The sequence below is a fragment of the Strigops habroptila genome, chromosome 3 (genome assembly GCF_004027225.2).
Source record: "Strigops habroptila isolate Jane chromosome 3, bStrHab1.2.pri, whole genome shotgun sequence".
NCBI lineage: Eukaryota > Metazoa > Chordata > Aves > Psittaciformes > Psittacidae > Strigops > Strigops habroptila.
This window is the reverse complement of record NC_044279.2, coordinates 68,358,778-68,377,954: the sequence shown is the minus strand read 5'-3', so window position 1 is coordinate 68,377,954 and position 19,177 is coordinate 68,358,778. Positions and strand designations below refer to the sequence as shown.

The window sequence follows — 19,177 nt, the reverse complement described above, 5'->3', positions numbered from 1 at the left end:
TTCACCACTGCCATGGTTTTGAGTAGAATACCTGACAATGAGTAAACTTTGTTAGGTTTGGAGATTTCATTTGAGTAAGGATCCCAAAAGTGGAATCTGATTTTAATCTTCATCTGAATTTACTGAGAACAGTGTTGCTTGGTAAGCTTTGGTTTCCAGGTATTTTTGGCTTGGCTAGAAATAGCATAGCTTTTTTCATATGTATTTCAGCACTTCTTATTTCAGCCAACGCTAGAAATAAACAGTACAGGAGCAAAGAGCTATGGCAAAAAGAAGTTATTTAAAAATTAACCAGCTTCGTTTTGCTGTCTCCTTGCTTTGCTTTTTGGAATAGTGGATAAAGCTCTTTTGAGTGCAGCCGTTGTCATTGGTTACAATACAATATTAAGTCAGTCACACCTAGAAGCTTCAGGATACACCACGAAAGACTGAAATGGAAAGATGCAGAACTTTCTAAGGTAAAACCTTAAAATAGTCTTGTTTAAGGCTCCACTATTTCTGCTCCTTTCCCTGCCCCATGTCGTCCAGTCCTGCTCTCTTCTCTGGTCAGACATTGGTGCTTGTGTGATAAATTGAGGAGAGGACTGTATAGCTGCTGAGCATCTGAGCCTGTGAAAACTCTTGACATTTTGGGAAGGATGCCAGGCAATGCTCTCAGCTCTTGATGGCCCAGAAACCAGAGCTGTTGCAAGGGAGTAGGGTAGACTGTGTGACTCTGGGTGACACCTCCAAAATGGATCATACGAAGCCTCCGCGCAGGTGGGCAATGAATTATTTAAGTGCTATTATTAAAGTGGTTGCAGGCTAAGAATGTATTAGAGACGATATTTGGATTCAGCAAACAGTTGTGGCATTTAGATGTGCATTCAGAGCCCCTAAACACAGCATCAGCTTCCTATTGTATTATTTTGTGGTTTTGCTTAAAATAATGAGTTTGGATCACTAGGAGAACAGCTCTCCAACACAAAGTCCTGTACTAGGTCATACAACCACAGCGACATAATCTAGTTCAGGATTGGGGTTTTTTTGGTGTGTTTTTTGTTGGGTTTTTTTTTTTTTTTGTGGTTTTTTTTTGCTTTTTATGGTTTTTATCTCATTTTATTTTACAACACACGCTTATTTTCAAAGTGGGCCTTAGTCTTAGGGAAGCCCTTCCCTTGGGCAGCATTTTAACACCATTTATTTCTGTAGTGAAGATTTTGAGCAAATGGAGCACTTTTCAAAGACACAGACCCTCTGGCAGCATTCCAGCTCCACAGAAGCTCGTTTCGGTCACGCACTATTTCCACACTTTTCATGTCTCTGTGGGTGACAGTGCGTGCCATATCCCAAGTGAATCAGTGATGATAAGGGAAAGCAAGAGGGTACTTTGCTGAGCACTTTGCATTTGATGTTTGGAAGGTCTGTGGCTGGGGACCTCATATACTGGCTGCTGGAGAGCTCTAGTCATTTCCTTGTGACTTACAGACCAGAAAAGTGAATCTTATTAAAGACCTAACCTGCAGATGAGTACAAATCTTGTCTTTCATTATAAACGACATCCGTGAAATGCAGCTTCGCTTCCTAGCAGGAGAAAGAGCACTCCAGCTCAATACTAATTTTCAGCAGCTACATCCTGTCCTGTGACGCACAGTGATCAATTGCTTGTTCTTCTTCTGGTGTGGATGTAACACGTCTTCCTTGAGCAGGGAAACACTTTAGTCTAATGTGTGGATTTAATTTTCCCACCCTTTCTGCTTTGTAAAATATCTGTCTGAGCTATAGCAAAGAAATTTAAATTTTTCCAGGAAGCTTTGTCTGGGAGGAATGATTGAGAAGTAGACAGCTGTAAAGAGCTTGTAGCATTAATTGCTTCATGTCCTATTCAAACTGTTCTTTCTGATATTCTGTGACATGTAAGAATTATTTCATTGTTATGAAGTCAGGGGCTGGGTGCAACATGAAAACCCCTTTTTTCTCCTGATTCAGAATCTACCTCTGGTGGTGCTGGAAGATACTATGCACTGACTGGAATTAGTGGGGATTAGATCAATTTATGACTGCTTCTTTTCCTGCAGGATAGCTGGTTCCTCCCTAACACAGATTTGGTAAGTTGTGAGTCACATTTGCCTGTTACTCTTTCTGGAGAAAGCTTTGATGTTTTTTAGAGAATGCCAGGCAAGAATTTCTCTTCCATGTAAGTAAAAACCTCAGTGATTCAGCTAGGTAGGACCATTTAAAGGAAAGATCAAAATAGAGGCCAGTTACAAAGCACAGAAAAGCACAGTGCTACATGTTGTCTTTTATGAAGACTGGCAAGAACTAGCTTCTAAACTTAAGTTTCAGTATTACTCAGAGACTTTGCACAGGCTTGCAGAGGGCAGCTTGACTTTCTGAAAGCCTGTCAAAATTATCTGACATACGGGAGTGGCACCTTTTAAGAGAAAGAAGTATCCTCAGCCTTAGAACTGAAGCGTGCGGGTGGGGTTTCCTTTGTGGTCACATATCTTGTTCCCTTGATCTAAAAATAACAAGTGACAGCAGATTTTGTTGTAGTTGCCAATTTATTCTCAAGTTCAGGCAATTTGCTTGTACTTCAGGAGTGATGGGACATCTTGAACTGGGTCATCTGGCACCTATCTTGCAAACACGTTCACCCTCAGGGCTGGAAAGCTGGGCAGACACTGGAATCAAGGGTTAATTAGGAAAGAAAGGATAATTATCTGGCTTTTCCTTTTTTCTCCTCTTCTGTTGCAACCTTCACTGACCTATAGCTGCTGTTAGTTCATTTCCCATTCTGCACTGATACTTCTGAGCATTTCGAATGGCTTTGCCCATAGTCTCCCTGCTTAAATAAAGCCCTGGGGACATTCTTCAGCCTTTAAAGAAAATTACAAATGCCTTTGCATATTGTGCAATTACCTCTCCCTTTGTTTTCCAAAAAAATGGATTCAGCATCTCCCTAGCAGGACACCAGAATTAGCATGTCAATATCACAACATCTCTCTGTGGGAGTAATGTTGTGTATGTAAGATCCTGGTCCAAGGTTATACATTTATAGGCAAAACCACATTAAAATGAGTTGTTTGCACTGGTGCCTTCACGGGATGTGGAGAGTGAGTAGGTTGTTCATTCCTGTCCTGGCTGCAGAATATGTTACAGGCATTAAAACAATTGTGATTTAAGTCAAGAGGTTTTAGAAAAGGCAACCTCACTCCCTTTCCAACACCCTACTCAGTGCTGCTCCCTGGAGTCCTTTCGCCATGGTCTTCTGCGTCATTAGCTTTAACTGGGTACTGATATCCCTCTTCCAGTTTGGCTTTAAGCAGTGGAGCCCTAGCAATGACATCCTCATTTTCTACCTCATTTTTTCAGCATTTGCATCTTCACTAATGAATGCTTTTCCTGGCACATATCCAATGTCTAGATAGTGAACCCCTTCTAAGAAAAAAAGTGTGTATGTGTGTTATATATGTGTAACTTCAAAACCACATGTAATTCTGGAAAATATCCTAGGCTAATGATATAACATTGATATCATGGTGTTTTTGAAGGCTAAATGTCCTAGTGAAAGCCTGTCTCCAGTTCTGATTCAGCTGACTTGCACTAGAAGTCAGAAATCTGTATTTTTCAGCTTGCATACAGGGAGGAAAAAAGAAAAAAAAAAAAAAAACCCAAAACCAACACTGTTTTTGAAAGCTCTAATCCTGTTTATACATCTACATATATTGCCAGGGTAGATAACGCTCTTCTGATAAGAGGCAGGTGAAACCAACCAACCAGTACAATAGAGACCAGCAATACCCAGAATCTGGTGAAAGAACAGTTTGCACCAAGCAGTCCCCTGTCTTTAATCTCTCCATGTCTAACGTCTAAGCCACAACTCTGGCAAGATCAGGACAAGGTTGGGACTTCCTATGTTCATAGCATTGCTGCAGAATAAAACCGTGGACAAAATGAAAACACCTTACTTTCCATTTCTCTTTGGAATTGTTAAATATTGTAGCAAGACTTATCTCTTCTCAGGATTGTACTCATTCTCAGCTGATGCAGAAGCATTAGTTGCCTGTTTCTGACCTGGTTGGAAATTTCTATGACCTGGTTTTGGGTTGGTTTTTTTTTTTCCTCTCCTTTCTTAATGCACTCAGTTGATTTTAAATAATGTTTTACTCATTTCTTCAAACCATATCTTTCAGAAAAGATTAGCAGTACTGATGACATTGCAGGTTTTGTTGCTGACAAACCAACTAAAGGGAGTTCGGGTTGTGTGTGCCTAACCCTGAACAGCATGGTTCTCTTCGTTCTTTGCACAAGAGAATAGAAGCAGGTTGAACAAGAGCAAGTTGCATATTTGGCCTGATCATCTCTCCTCCTTGTGCCTCAGTTTCCTCATCTGTAAACCGGGAATAATGGTACTAATCTCCTCTTTCTAGTGCCTTAAAGAAAAGAATTATAGAGAACTACTGAGCTCCCCAGGATTGTACAAGAAATCTGGGCACCTAGTTCAGAAATCTGCTCTGGGAACATCACAAAGTTACTTTTTGATAGCCCAGATGTTTTTCTGGGCCTAGATCTGCATGTTCTTGGAAGATCTCAGTTCCCCATCCACTTTAGTTGCTGTTGATCTGCTTGTTCATTCATCTTCCTTCCATGCTAAGAACTTGTGAAGATGAAAGTTCATTTATTCCTAAATATGTTTTCTCCTCTCTTTTGCGCTCAAACCACGCCAACCAGCTCTAGAGAATCCTCTGCAACATCCTAATGCTGCAGCTGCTTGACAACATATGCACTCACTTAGCTGCAGTAGCTGCTGGGGGCTCTCAGGCAGACAGGCCTCGACTGTTGCTAGATATGGTTCATGAGCAAAACCATCAAATGGTTTGGGTTGGAAGGGACCTTAAAGATCATCCAGTTTCAATCCTCCCGCTATGGGCAGGGACACCTTCCACTAGACCAGGTTGCTCAAAGCCCTGTCCAACATGACCTTGAACACTGTCAGGGATGGCGCAGCCACAGCTTCTCTGGGCAACCTGTTCCAGTCCCTCATCACCCTGACAGTGAAGAATTTTTTCCTAATATCTAATCTGAATCTACAGTCTTTCAGTTTAAAGCCATTCCCCCTTCTCCTGTCACAACATGCCCATATCCGTGCACCTAAAATTTTATAGCCTGACCAGGTAAATCAAATCACATGATGAAAGAAGCCAGTGGCCATCTCCTGATAGCAAATGGAGACACAGCAAAATAAAGCAGTTTGTCGAGGACAGAAGTGGGAGTTATGTCCTTGTACCTGCTGGGGGAGAGCTGGGTACGTACAGACAGATGACAATGTGCACCTTAACAGATACTTTGGATTTTGAAGTGGTTTTATTTCTCCCCTTCCCCATTTCAGTCTCTTTACCTCCTTTGTTCATTCTTTCTCCTCCTTTTTTTCAGGCCTGTTCTTCATATCTCTGTATTTGATTAAGTTCTTCAGGCATAACTGCTTCTTTCTTGCTAAACTCCTACTGCCTTCTTTTTTTTTTTTTTTTTTTGTGAACAAATGGAGGACAGAAATGCAGGAAGGCCAGAACAGAGGGAAGGCATCCCCCAGAGAGCTACAGCTGAGCATCTGAAGAGGGCTCTGGCAAGAGCACACCCCACAGCTTCCTGGCTTTGCTCTGCTGCTTTCACACTCCGTGCGGTGTTCTCTGTCTTTCTCTCCAGCCAAATCACCAGGTGAAACTTGCCACCAGCTGACCCTCAGCTTCCCCACAAAAGCACTTGCAGGGTGCTGGTGCCAATTCCTTGTCTCTCCAGCAATAATGGATTCCCGGTGATACAGTCTGTCTCAGCTGTAATTTTGTTCTTGCCAGAATAACTCGACACTGCTGGTAGCTGGAAACAAAAGCTACTTGCTTGTGTCTTTATGTCTCCTCTCTGTGTCTGCTGCTGTTTACAATTCCATCTGCTCTCTCCCGTCTTGTGGAAATCTGATTGTTTCGTCAGCTCTCCTGCCCTGTGTCCCAGAGGATGCTCGTTTACCGGAGAAAAAGAGCCCTGTGTAGAGAGATACAGCATGGGGGTTTGGACAGTGGTATTGAGTAATTTATCAACAGCAGTGTCCCTGCTGGAAACAAGTCATCAGCAATGAGAAAGGTGTGTGATCTTCCCCTCTGAACTCCAGAGCAGCAGTAGGGCCCAGCGCTGAATGCTAATGGCTTCGTGTAGGGCTTGTTGTCCTCTATGTTTGTTCTGAAGTACAAGAAGAAATCTGCTTCTGCAGGAAAGCATTTTCTGCAAGGTCTGTAGAGGTGTTTGTGCAGCCTCACAAAGGGTCTATTTAACTCCTTCAGGATTTTGGAGCTACTGAGGGTTTCCACCAAAAAAACTCCAGACTAAAAAGATCTCCCTGTACAAGAAGGCAGCTGGTGCTGTCTTGTTGAGTCGTGCAGTGCTAGTGCTTGCTCTTGCTGTGGCCAGACACTCTTTGCTGTTGCAGCACTGAGGACCGCAGCACTCATGTTAGTAAACCAGATCTCTGAGCCTGCGTTTGAAGCACAGCTGTCCAGGTTTCCATTTTAGTTACACCAGAAGAAGAGAACTGTGTTAAAACTTTATTCCTGCAGAGAGTGTGAGGGGAAGAGCCTGTTCCTATCCTGTTGCTGGAAGTGCATTTCTGGAGAACGCTGTCTGCTGCTGATAAAATGCATGACTCTTCTCTTACCCCATGCAATTCCTCTCCCATAAATCCCATACAGATGTGACAGAATCGCCCACTCCAATGCAGCATAAGGTGTGTATAGCACAGATGTCCAGAGACCTTTCCTATAAGATCTGAGTCCTATGCTTTGATGGATACATTGGCTTTCCATTCCGTACCACTTAATATTAAAAGTCTTTCCACTGATTCCCCAAATCTCTAATTGACTGGACTTGAGCTGTCTTATACACTTGTGCTGCTTTGACCGAAACCAGTATTGTTGACTAGAAGACAGAACAACAGTATTTTTTTTTCTTTATTTTTCAGAATGTGTGTGGGACCACAAGTCTTCAAAGCCTGCGATCTGAGGTCCAAGAGCTAAAAGCAGTCGCAAACTTCAGCACCTGGGTGAAAAATTACCGCTTAACTTGCTACCGTTTCCTCTTCAGTGGTAAGAAAAATAGTCACTTTTAATGGGGTTTGTCTATTTAAATTTTTCTCTGCCTGTAACAGGGAAGAAGCTAAAAGACATGGTGCGATCACAGATTTAGCCTAGCTACCAGATTTATAGTCCTGAGAAATGTTCGCATAACTGAGTGATGTATCACTCAAATATGTAAAATAAGTTTTCTGTGGGGAGCTCTCGGACTCTGCCTCAGAGGAAGAATTTTGCTTAAATAAGCACAGAACAGCTTTGTTGTTGCAACTTTATGGAGCTTGTCCCTTCAGGCTGCTAGTCGCAAAAGCTGTGCAGGTCCTGGCCAGGCTTGCTGATGAGCTAGCAAATGTGTTCAACTACAGACACTACTTTTCTAGCCTTGCCAGGGCTCCTCTCCCAGCTCTGTTAGAGGCAGCTGCTGATGCTGCCCTTTACTAATAATAGAGCACTTGTATTTTTTCAGGGAAGGGACATAGGACATCTGGGTTGTACACAGTGAGGATGATTCTCAAGTGCATTTTTTTGTGGGACTAAATTATAATAATTTGGCTTTTGGCTTGCTTTGAAGCTGGTGCAGTCATGCTATGACAATTGTGGTTCCTTTTCTTACCAAAAATACAACGTGAGTTGTCCCTTAAAATGGCAATTCCTGCTTCTCTGCAGCAGCCCCCTTCCTGACAGAGAACAGCAGCATTTTCTTGCCATTATTTTTGATAACTCTTCCACCCATCCCTGTTAAAAAACAGGGATTTGGAGATCTTCTGTGCCAGTGTCTAGAACTAGAGTCAAGGGTAGAATTAAAAATTTTAGATAAATTATTTTCTGAATAAATTATTTTCAGAATATTTTAGAAGCAGATTCAGCTCAAGAGATCCAGAGAAAAAAGTCAGGAAAAACTAGTCTTGTGTGGAACAAGAAGGAGGAGGAGTTGGAGGAATAAGAACAGCAGACAAGATAGAAGCAGGAGAGAGAGAACAGAAAATGGATGAAATCAGGATATAAAAGCTTATAAATCTCGTTCTTTTAATGTACAAAAAAAATACAAAGTCCTAAATTATGACACTTTCCTCACAGTGACCACATTGTTAAGAAGTTTGTCTTTTGGGGCACAAGGGATGGATATGCTCTGTGGCATTATTCCAGCCGTATGCTTGAGATACCTTCTACGTCCATTTCAAGCAAGTTACAAGCTGCACTTGGACACACACCCAAAACAACTAAGAAAATAGAAGTAGGTGTTATTTCAGACAATGAAAACAGTGCAAGTTTTGTATGCAGATGGCCTTCTTTGAAATCTGGCTTGCTTTCAACATGTCAGCATGGCTATATATCTTTCTGAGTTACTGTGACAAGAGCTGAGAATGGATAGATGGCTGTTTTACTGCAGTTTTTGATTGCAATTTTCGGAGATTAGGACTGTTTTGGAAAGATAAGTTTTAGAGTCTACTTTCAGAAGCTGCTTGAGATTAGCAAGTAACTTTAGCCACTCTGATATCTCCTTCAAGGTGATGATAGAGGTTGAAGGAAAATCAGTCATAAAGTAGAACTGGATTTAGTTTCTTATCACATCTTGCTTGTTTAGGGAGGCTTTTTCAGAGGTTTGTCAGATCCAACTTCATAGCATGCATTACAATGAGAAAGGACTGTGATCAAAGGAATAAACATACTCCTGGGTGCGATACATCTGCTCTGAGGTAGCATGTGGCCTCTTGCATTGGTTGGAAAGAAATGGGAACAGCAGGCAATAAACCAGGCAAATTGTCTTTGATTGTGCTTATACTAATTATTCACCTTTTAACTTTTTTTTCTTCTAATTTTTTGTTACCTTTGCTGGCTTGCTAGTGTCCTAAGTTTACCTTCTGAGCTTAGTCATTAGCCTCCTGCTTCAATGGGAGGTCGCTTAATTCAGCCAATGAGGTAAATGTTGTGTGGCTGCTTTCACAGAATTATTATAATGACTGCTGTTAGTATTCATCACTGTATTCTTGAATTAGTTTTATAAGGCAATGTCTGGAGAAAGGAAAGAAATCATATTCACATGACAAACCGCCATAACTCTACTGACACCCCAAGAGAGGGACTGCTTAGCTTAGCACTGACTGGGGTCTCTCATTTAAGAATACATTTCTCTTCTGACGTTCACATCTGCTTTATACTAAGTAAAATTATGCTTTCTGTCAAGCTTGGGTCGCATCCACTGAATCCAGTGGTAAACGAGGGAGTGAGTTTATAAAAGATGTGTTCCTTAAACACTGCTAAGAAAGGGAAAGTTAGTGTGACCATCAGGAGTTATCCTTTTTCCCTTGTGCTATTCACTAGTGGTACAGGAACTTCCGCAGGCCCCTCAGTCTTTTGATAATTTGTGTTGTAACTCCTTATGGTAGATAACAGCAGAACAGTATTTGCAGGAAAGCAAGAGAGTAAGGAGAGGCAGCATCTTTTACTAGGCTTGCTGATATTTGGAAAAATCAGATTTACTGTCAGGTTCTGAGACCCTGCAGGTGACTGTGCTTGACAATGTTTTATATCTGTTCTGATGGATGATGTTAGCTCTCTTCCAAGCCTCACTTTCTCCAGCCATCAAGGTATACTAGTGTTGCTGTTAAAAAACACACAGAGAATCATTCTTTCCCTCAGGCTTCCAAAGGCCAGAAAAAATTATGATTGTATGTCCCTTAAGGTGCCGGGAGGGAAAAAAACAATGTTTTCTGTATCAGTGGGCTACACTTTCTCTCCAGCTCTTGTCTGGTGTTGTCCTTTGATCACTCCTGCTTCACATCAGTTGTGATATCTCAGTGCTGAAGCTGGTCACTGAATCCTCCCACTCCTGGATACCCCTCACAACCCACCATCAGGGCAACAGCCTCTGCTCTGTTTAGACCAGCAATTCAGACATATATTTCATAGCTGTCAACTTCTGGTACCAGCTTTTATAGACATACAAAATAGCTTTCGTTCCCTTGGCATCCATATGCTGAACTGCCAGATATACAGATGGCCTTTTTTAAAGTTTTAATTTGCGAAGTCTCAATAAATTGAGAATTAATTGCAAATTGAAATTACATCACTTATCTCTCATAAGCAATGCTATGCTGCTATGTGAACTATTTTCTAGGGCTTTGACAAGTCTGTTTAAGGCAGGGTTTACCCTAGGTAGTGCCTGGTTGTGAATCTGTGAATCCTTGACCTAAAATTCACTTTTCAGTTACATGGAACTGAATGCCCAAATGGACTTTCAGAGGAATCTTTGTGCTTAGCTTCTGCACCTTTGATTGTATACCTTACATATTGAGGGGAAACAGAAGACAGGGAAGAAAACAGAGGCTGGAAGAAGGCAGTAGTTTGCCCAAGGCCAAACAGAAGGTGGGAGCCAGCGCAGAAGAGCTGCACTGTCTCAGCTCAAGTCATGTGGTGGTCATGAGCTGCCTCCCTCCCTCGTATTTTCTAACAGCAATTTACCATCGCTCTGCAGGCTGGCTGCCTGTGCTTCTGTGAGGTGAGTATATTTGAAAAAGAAAATACAGGATCATGTGTTTTTCTCACTATACATTACAAGAATAGATCTTGTGCTTGGGTTTGTATTTATTCATAACAGTATTTCCAGGATGATATATTAAGTGCAAATGTTTATACTAATGCACTTTCATAGTTCCACTTAGACCAGAAAGATGAAGAATGTTAGCTGGCTATGGTGGTTATTTTTCTCTAAGGGTTACCACAGTGAATTGTAATGCTCATTTAAATGCCAGCTTCACTGACATCCTGTTAACACAATCGGTCTATATAGGCCTTGCTATATTTGCACATAACCTAAATACAGCTATGCTGCTGGAAGTGTAACACAACTTAAAATGTTTTTGGCCAGTGCTATGCTAAGCTACATCAGCAAGCATATACTTACAGCTTCTTGATATTTTGATCAGTATGGTTATAGTGATTCCAGAGCAAAGAAATGGTAGAAGAATCACATACTAGCATAAAGTTACCAAAGCAAATATTTGCATTGTGGGCCAAATTTGATTGACTTTAAAATGTATTGATTAGTAACAGATGAGCTAGCACATGTGCTAAATATTTAATTTTTCTTTAGAGAGTAAGCAATCAAAAATCTCAGTGTTGAATATGTTCACATTTCTTGGGCTTTGTTAGCTGTCCCGGGTGTTGGACCCTGTCAGTTTTACCATCTATCACAATAGCAGTAATGCAGGGTGGTTTATTCCTAGAAACATGAGTTTTAGCAGAGACTCATTATTTCTTGGGCTTTCTTCAGTTTAAACATTCAAGTTTGTGCATTTTTTTTTGCTGTGTTTATATGTCCTGAAGAAAAAGAAGGTAACATCTGGGAACGATGCATTCTTTTGCTGACCTTGTCTTCATCCCAACTTGAGGAGCTTTTTGACTGACTAGTTGCCATGTTTCCACGTCTGGATTTGACAGATCAAGTTAGCCCAGATCAGGACTGTCTCCAGATGGAGTCATTTGTTTTCAGGCTGTAAGATTTCAGAAGTTAAAATGGATTAATCTCTGAGTACTCCTTGGATGCCATTTTGTGGTAGCTTTATAAATGTATGACTCGGAGCATGAAATTAATCCCTAAAGCGTTTTATTCTTTGACAAGTTTTGCAACAAATGGGACTTCACAATAATGATGAAATCATTTTATTTCAAAAGTGTCAGAATGAGTTCAGCTGTAACATTTCTGCTGGGACTATAGCAACATGTTTATTTCTGTGCTTAGGAAAAAAAATCAATAAAGATGGATGTATGCCACTTTAAAGCAAGGAGAACTGAGATCCAAAAATATCTATGCATATATATAAAGTTCATTATAGACTTCTGTAGTTAAATTTCCTCATGATTTGTTAAACAGGGAGAAGAGCTGGAAGATCTATTACCTTAATGATTACTTAATGGGAGAAGACTGCTCAAGTTCTGGGACACTGTTCACAGAATTATCTACGATGCTTGAAGGTAACTATCCATATTGCTTTCAAAGACTGATTCATTGAATATCAGAATGTCAGTGCAGCATCAGAATAAAGATTAATTCAGGTAATTTGCTATCCAGGGGCAGTAGCAGATGCTTAGAAATGAGCAACAGTTTACGGTTTCATAATACAGCTTGAGCCAAGATAACAGCTCGCTGCCAAGAGGGAAGAGGGAAAGGTCCTAGTCTTTCTTTCAGCTTCTGCGCCCCGAGCTCCTGGACTCATAAACCTCATTTTGCCTGCGCATTTCTGGCACCCATCCAGACACACGGTAAGCCAATTCTCTGAAATGGCAGAAAAGTCACTGAAACAATATGAAAAATAAGTGCTTTTGTCTTTGGTAATTTGAGCTGGCTAGCCTTACAATCAGTCAGGTCACAGAGCCAGATGGAAGGGTCGTGCACCGGGGATCAGTGGATATGGGAGGAAAGAGCAGAGAAGGCTGGATAGGAGGAGGAATGAAGGAAAGAACTAGGGAGGGGGGAGTGAGGCCTCCCAGTTGTGTCAGCAGTGAGACATTTGTTTGGCTAAGCCATCTATTTTTCCCTGTTTGACACCTACCAGAAAAATCAGCTGATTTTTCCCAGAGAAGCATTTACAGTAGGTGGAAGAGCTCTTTCCTGAAAGGAACTAATTTACAATTTATCAACAAGTCTATACAGGGTTGTGGTGTTTTGGGTTTTGGTTTTGTTTTTTTTTCCCTAGAGTTTCATTGGCCATTTTATTGCTCATTCATTCAACATCATGCAGTCCTTCTGCAGCAGTTCACTATAGCCAGAGCTGTACGCTGCACTAATCCTTGGTATCCAGAAATTGTTGTATCATCTGAAAACTTTGGCATGTCACTTTTTAGCCTTTTTTCATGTTGATGAATATTATATGTTGACAAATACATATCCTGCACTGAACCTAGGAGGATCATGACAACTGCCTTTCCATTGTGAAAACTGACTGTATATAGTTCAGTGCTCTTTCCTACTTTTTAAGCAGTTATCAGTCCTTAAGGGAATCTTTCCTTCTGGACTGAGAGGACTGTGTGCTTTCGATAAGAAGCACTGTTGCCACCTTTTTTGGAAGACAAACTGACCACTTGAGCATCAATTATCTCCATATGGTGGGTGACTTCCCTGAACAAAAGTCATGTGATACATATATTTATTATTCATACTTTTCTTTGGTGGGGAATTTTTTCTGTGATTTCCAGCAGAGGCAGGGAGCCCTTGTTAGAGATTGGGGCCATACTACCACCTTTCATTCCTCTGAGCACTTTGTCAGTGCTAAGCTATAGATTATACATCATGGCAGTTCCATAGCTGACCTGCTTTAAATTCTTGAATAAATATCATTTGATCTGGGTAGTTTTTCACTGTTTGGTTTCTCAATTTCTTCCAAGTCATCCAGTATCGATTTGTTAAGTTGAGGCAATACTTTCTGGTGAAGAATGTCTCCATTACAGGAAATTCGTGGACGCTTTTAGGGCCGTTAGATGCTTCTGAAAATCTCTGATGTTCTTTTGTAGCTTAGCAGTATGTCCAATCAAAAACATTAAATAGATAAATAGTCATTGTGATAGGAAAAAGAAACCAAACAAAACTGTGAAGGGAGAGGGGGTGTTATAGGCAGCAGCTAATTGTGTGTGTATGTACGAGTGTTTGAACATCCCAGCTGAAGGAAGGAAGATCTTGGAAATTCGGGAGAACTGTACAAGCAAATGCTAGGGATGCCTAGGAACCTTGGCTGGTAAGACTGCAGACTGGCAACTGCAAGCATCTGCACAGCAGGAACGAGCCTGACTTACAGCCTGACCTTCCCAAGCCAGGAGTGATCTCCTGCCTGGGGAAGGAAGACAAGACCTAGGGAAGGTAGTGCTGGTGGGAGAGTACGAGCATGTGAAGTCATCAGTTGGTTCATAAATAGAAGCCAGTATGCAGATCCACTGTGGGTTGTTGTTTGCTCTGTCTCACCCACACCAGGCATGAGTCAGGCCCACTGTCTTTTATTTTTCTTTCATTTATTCTATGACAACACGTTGAGGCTACTTTTTTTTCCTTTATTTTCTGAGTCTTGAAATGCACTTTGATCATGTTTTCAACCATTGCTTCTCAATTAGTAATACCATAAATACACTATTATTTTGAGGAAAAGTTGTATGTTTCCCTATTTATCTGATTCCCATAACTGGAGAATAAATTAAAGGCTTCATTGTCATTCATCTTGCCATAAAAGTGGAAGAACTGCCAATCGTGGACAAAGAATACAGCTATAAATGCCATCAGATCTGGGACTATTACTATTTAAGCTGAAAGTGATTTCCGGGGGTATGAGCACATTGAATTGATCTTCATTTTAAATTCATTATGTTTTATTCTGTGCAGTTAATTCTCAACTTGTAAGCCAAACTTTTTTTTATTCTACTGCAAAACTAATCTTTAAAAATATAGTACTGCTTTTTCCTGACCTAAAATGTCTAATATATAGTATAGATAGAAGTTTAATATAATGACAGGTTTTTTAATTAAGATTTCACTTCGTGGAATGGTTATAAGAGAGAGTTCATGATCTTTTTCAAGTGCTGCCAATTAGATTACCTACTTAATAATTTTTCTTTTTTAATATGCCTCTGAAATTTGGACCTTAAATGCTTATTTAGAGGCTACATGACATAGAAAAGTGATGAACATTAACCATTTTCTCTTGGATTTCAGCCTTTTTCTGTACCTCAGAGCACTTTTCTTTGACAGGCAGTCTCTTGTTTTACCCAATCCTGAAAGCAGGATAGGAACTATTTCATTACTACCTCTAACCTAAGTCAGGTGCTGTCAGTGGTCAGCTATCCAGCTATTCATTTGATTAACTTGAAAGGATGTGATGAAGTACAGTAATGTCAGAACTCACACTAAACATGCCTTCATTATGTGGTTAGCCCAAGCACCACCTTAATCTTCTCCCCAGTTCTGTCCACCTAGAAAAATCTTGTACCAATGAGCCAATACATCCTCCCCAGCAAGGCAATGGGGCAGGGGGTGGCTACTTTCTAGCTCCAGGTGGAAGCTATCTAGAAACCAGTTGGGAAACAACAAAGACATAACTCTTCAATGTGCTTCCTACAAGTCCCCCAGAAAGACACCCAGTTAATAAGCACTACATCTGTGCTGGGGATTGTAGGGGCTGCTTTCAGATGCACCCCTCAAGGTAGGATTTTGCAGAGCATGTTTCTTGTCTGTATTCTACTGCTGAGGGTGCTGGGTATCTGTGCTAACCTCCTGCTTGACATATCAGATGCTTTCTAAATCTTCTTGTCTCTAGAAACTTTTTTTTTAATTTAGACAATAGTTGGGTATTTTTGCAAAGCAAATCTTAAAAATAAAAAATCTCCTACATTCATCAGTAAATAACTGAAACTAAACTTTCTAAAAGTATAGCAAAACATAGGAATAGTTTGTCTGGTTGTTGTGGTGTGCCCATCACTAGTAGTTTTTAATAATACATTAGACTTAGATAAACATCTGTGAATATAGCAGCAGTACAGTAGAACCCGCCTCAGAGCAGATGAATAAACTAGTTATTTAGACTGAGATCCCTTACTGCCCTAATTTTCTATGATTGCACACCATCCCAAGGAAAAAGGCTGCTGTGCTTGTCACCCATGCTATGAACAGTGAAGGTACTTGGTGCTGTTCTGTATGTCTGAAGCATTGCTATGTGGACATGTAACAAGAGGGACAGTGAGAAGGTGAATGTTGTTTCTGCCAGGCTACTTGTAGCGGCTGACACTACTTTTACACTGACAAAAACAGTGTAATCCTGCCCCCAGCAATAGGCTGAGCCTGGGCTGCAGTGGGGAGTGGACGCCCTTGACAGTTCCTCAACAGGCGAAGGAGGTTGGAAGGCAAGTGTTTTGTGGGATACCTGTAGCAATAATTATGCAATGTGTTTGTTCTGTGGAAAAGAGCCACAGACTTGAAGGAATACATCTGCAGGCCTTGCATCCTGCTGCACTACTTTTTTGTCTGGCTGACAACACAGAATTGTTCAGAGATTTAATTTGTGTTTTGAAATCACTTTGAGGGAGTTGCCAGAAGATCCAAGGAAATCTGTTAATTTCATGCTTAAAAACTCCACAGTCTGTGGAGTGTAAAACCATTTGAAAGAAAAAAGAAAACCTGTAAACAGTTAAAATAGTAAGTAAATTGGGTTTTCACTAGGGTGTTGTTTTTTTTCTTTTATTTTAAATTTGACTGATTTTGTATTCCCTATATATGTTGAATTGGTGTCCTAACGGCATCTTAAGCACCAGAAATGTTTTACCAACATAATTTCCGAAATGAAGAATGGGTAGATGCTGTTAGCAGCTGATAAAGAAAATCTCACTTAAGGATCATTTGTATTGTTTGTGTCATCCCAACAAATTGCTTGTCATTTGCTTTAAAATTTGTATTGGAAGACAAACTAAGTACAAGTGTAGCAGTAATAGAGAGTTAGATTCTACCATTGCATAAAGCTTTGCATCACAAGGAATCTACAGCTGGATTGGCTCGAACTAGAAATTTCTTCATGTAATTCTTTCAAATGGAACTATTTACTGAAAGAAGTGAAATCAAATGAAATTTCACTGTAAAAGTGGAGGGTTTTTTTGGCCTTTAAAATAAAATTGTAGGGTCCAAGATGGTTGGACCTGGATAATCTGGATTAGCAAAGATTATAGGGCTGTTCATCTGGAAGAACTGCATCATGTGCTGATTTACATCCTATTCATTTTGCATATATACCAAGCTTCTAAGTAGCAGGCTAAATGCTTCTTGCCACTGCAGAAAAGGATTAGAAACGTAAAGAATCACCAGGAAAATAATTACAGGTGCATGAAATCTATCATTGTGAATGTTTTCTTTTGTGGTCACTTAGGATCAACTTGTGTCCACTGCTTGGGAAGAGGTTAATTTCTCTTTACCCTTGCTGTTTAACCCACCCAGTCAATCTGGGGCTCTTACTAGTGCACAGAGGACCAGGCATGAATTTGGGAAGTGATGCACCTCATCTGTCTGGGCTGCTGTCACAGAATGAGGCATGCTCTAGGAGAGTTACTTTTCCCTCCCTGTGGATAGTCATTTGTTACTGAGACCAGGCCATTTAGGGTTTGGAGAGCTAAGGTGGTCAAAATGACCCTTATCCTGACTGCTTCACAGATGAAGACGACTTGTCCATTTCTACACTCTGACAACTCTTTGTATGCTAGAAAGGCTTTATCAAAGTAGGTTAAATCAGAGTATGTGCAGTTTGGATTGGTCAAAGCATCTCCTAGAAGTTCACTCCAGGAGAAAACATCAGAGGTTTGCTAAAAGTGCAGGCATAACTTCCAGTCCAAATGGACCTATTTTCAAGAACAGGAAGACTTTAGAATCAAAACTTCCCTCTGTATTTGTTTTGGGTTTACTCAAAATGTCTGCTACCAGAATGTTAGAAGGATAGTGAGGTTCATTGCCTAATGTGCTCGTATTTCCTGCTGATGTTGTTGAACGATCGAAAACAACCACAACCTTCTATGCTGACTCCTTTCCTGCCTCACAGAAACAGACACTGAAACCAGTCATTTGCTAGAATATTAAAACCAGGAAATGATTGAGCTTTGAAGTCTGTCTGCTCTTCTTCCTTCACGCTTTGCCATTCTACTAACTGCACATGGAGCTCTGTGTAGGAGAGTCCATATCACCCACAAAAGAAAGCAGGGAAGTATATTGATAGCATTGCTGAGATGGCGTCTCGGGGGGCATGAGGACCAGTGGAGGAGTGGAGTCAACAACAAAATGATGATGGAGAAAACAGGCTTTCTTTCTCTCAATCTTATTTTACTAGGTGCTTTAGCAAATAATGAACTTTAAATATTAAATATCTCATTGAAACTAATGTAGAATCCTGAAATGGGACCTTTCTCAACAGAGCTATTTCTGTAAGAAAGCTTTCCAGAGAGTGCAAATGAGTTACTGCATGCAGTAAAACAGATGATCTGTAGCCTCTGGCTCCCAGAGGGGAATAACTTACAATCACTGCATGAGTCATGGAGACAGGCAGATACAAATACTCTTGTTAGCTCAAAGAAGAAAAAAGTTCTGCTCTCCAAGATCAGCATTCCCATCAGGCCACCACCCTGCCACATCTTGTACACGTTCTTAGCTCAAAGCAGATAAATAGGTCATTTGGGAGCAATGGACTCCAAAGAATTACAAAACTTCAGTAAAGGGCATGCACTGTCACACTAGTAATTTTTACATTTCTCTCAAAGATACTGTTCAAAGATTTGGGTTTAGATTTAAATATACCATGTCTAATTCAAACAGGAAATTCTAAGGTAATCTAACTGCAACCTAGTGAAGGTTTGCATATTCTTCTTGCACATCTCTACAGGAGTGTAGAGAGCCATTCAGGATAAGAATTGCTTTCTCTCGTTTTCTGAAAGGAAGTCTTTTCGACATCTAGTAAAGTCTAGTGTTCCTGCCAGGGTGGAGAACAGAGAGAAGGAACAAGAAAAGAGTGAGGGAGTATTCTTCTGTGAACTCGTCTCATCATTTCTCTAATCTGCGTATACCTTTGACCTAATGAAGCTTCCAGAGGCAGAAATTTCTACAATGCAGTGTGACATTCTTCCTTTTTTGTGTTACCACACACAAAAACACCCCAAACAAACAAACAAAAAATTTAAAGCCTGTGAAGATGTGTTTACTCATGGTAATGTTCTCTCCTGTTACATAGCTGTTTTTTAACAATGGATAGATTCAGCTATTTGGACATGTCAAATAATATATAGCTGGTTATGGGAGCTATGTATCTGTGAACATTTGAAATATAATACACACAGAGAAGAGAAACGGGTATAGGGTGCAGCAGTACAGTCAGAGGTAGGGAAGCAGGAGAAAGAAAGTGGTAAAGCAAAAGGAATTATTTCTCTGGAGATTTAGTTCCCAGAATCTTTTGTCAGAATCCGGTTTCAAAACTGCTTAGAGATTGTTCTGTGATTCCTCTTTGGGTCATGCCACTTATCTGTAGAGCGGGTGAAGTGGGCTTTGACTGTCAGCAGAAGCAGACAGATGCTCCTAC

The 19,177-nt window shown here is 40.6% G+C and overlaps 1 long non-coding RNA gene across 1 annotated transcript in view; it reads left to right on the top strand.

Annotated features, from left to right (window-relative positions):
* The first annotated feature begins 339 nt into the window (after positions 1-339).
* LOC115605655 overlaps positions 340-19,177 on the top strand; it is a 43,113-nt gene continuing 24,275 nt past the window's right edge. The window contains exons 1-3 of the long non-coding RNA XR_003990682.1: positions 340-458; positions 6,989-7,112; positions 11,971-12,071. This is a non-coding gene — a long non-coding RNA (uncharacterized LOC115605655). The remainder of the gene's footprint in view (positions 459-6,988; positions 7,113-11,970; positions 12,072-19,177) is intronic.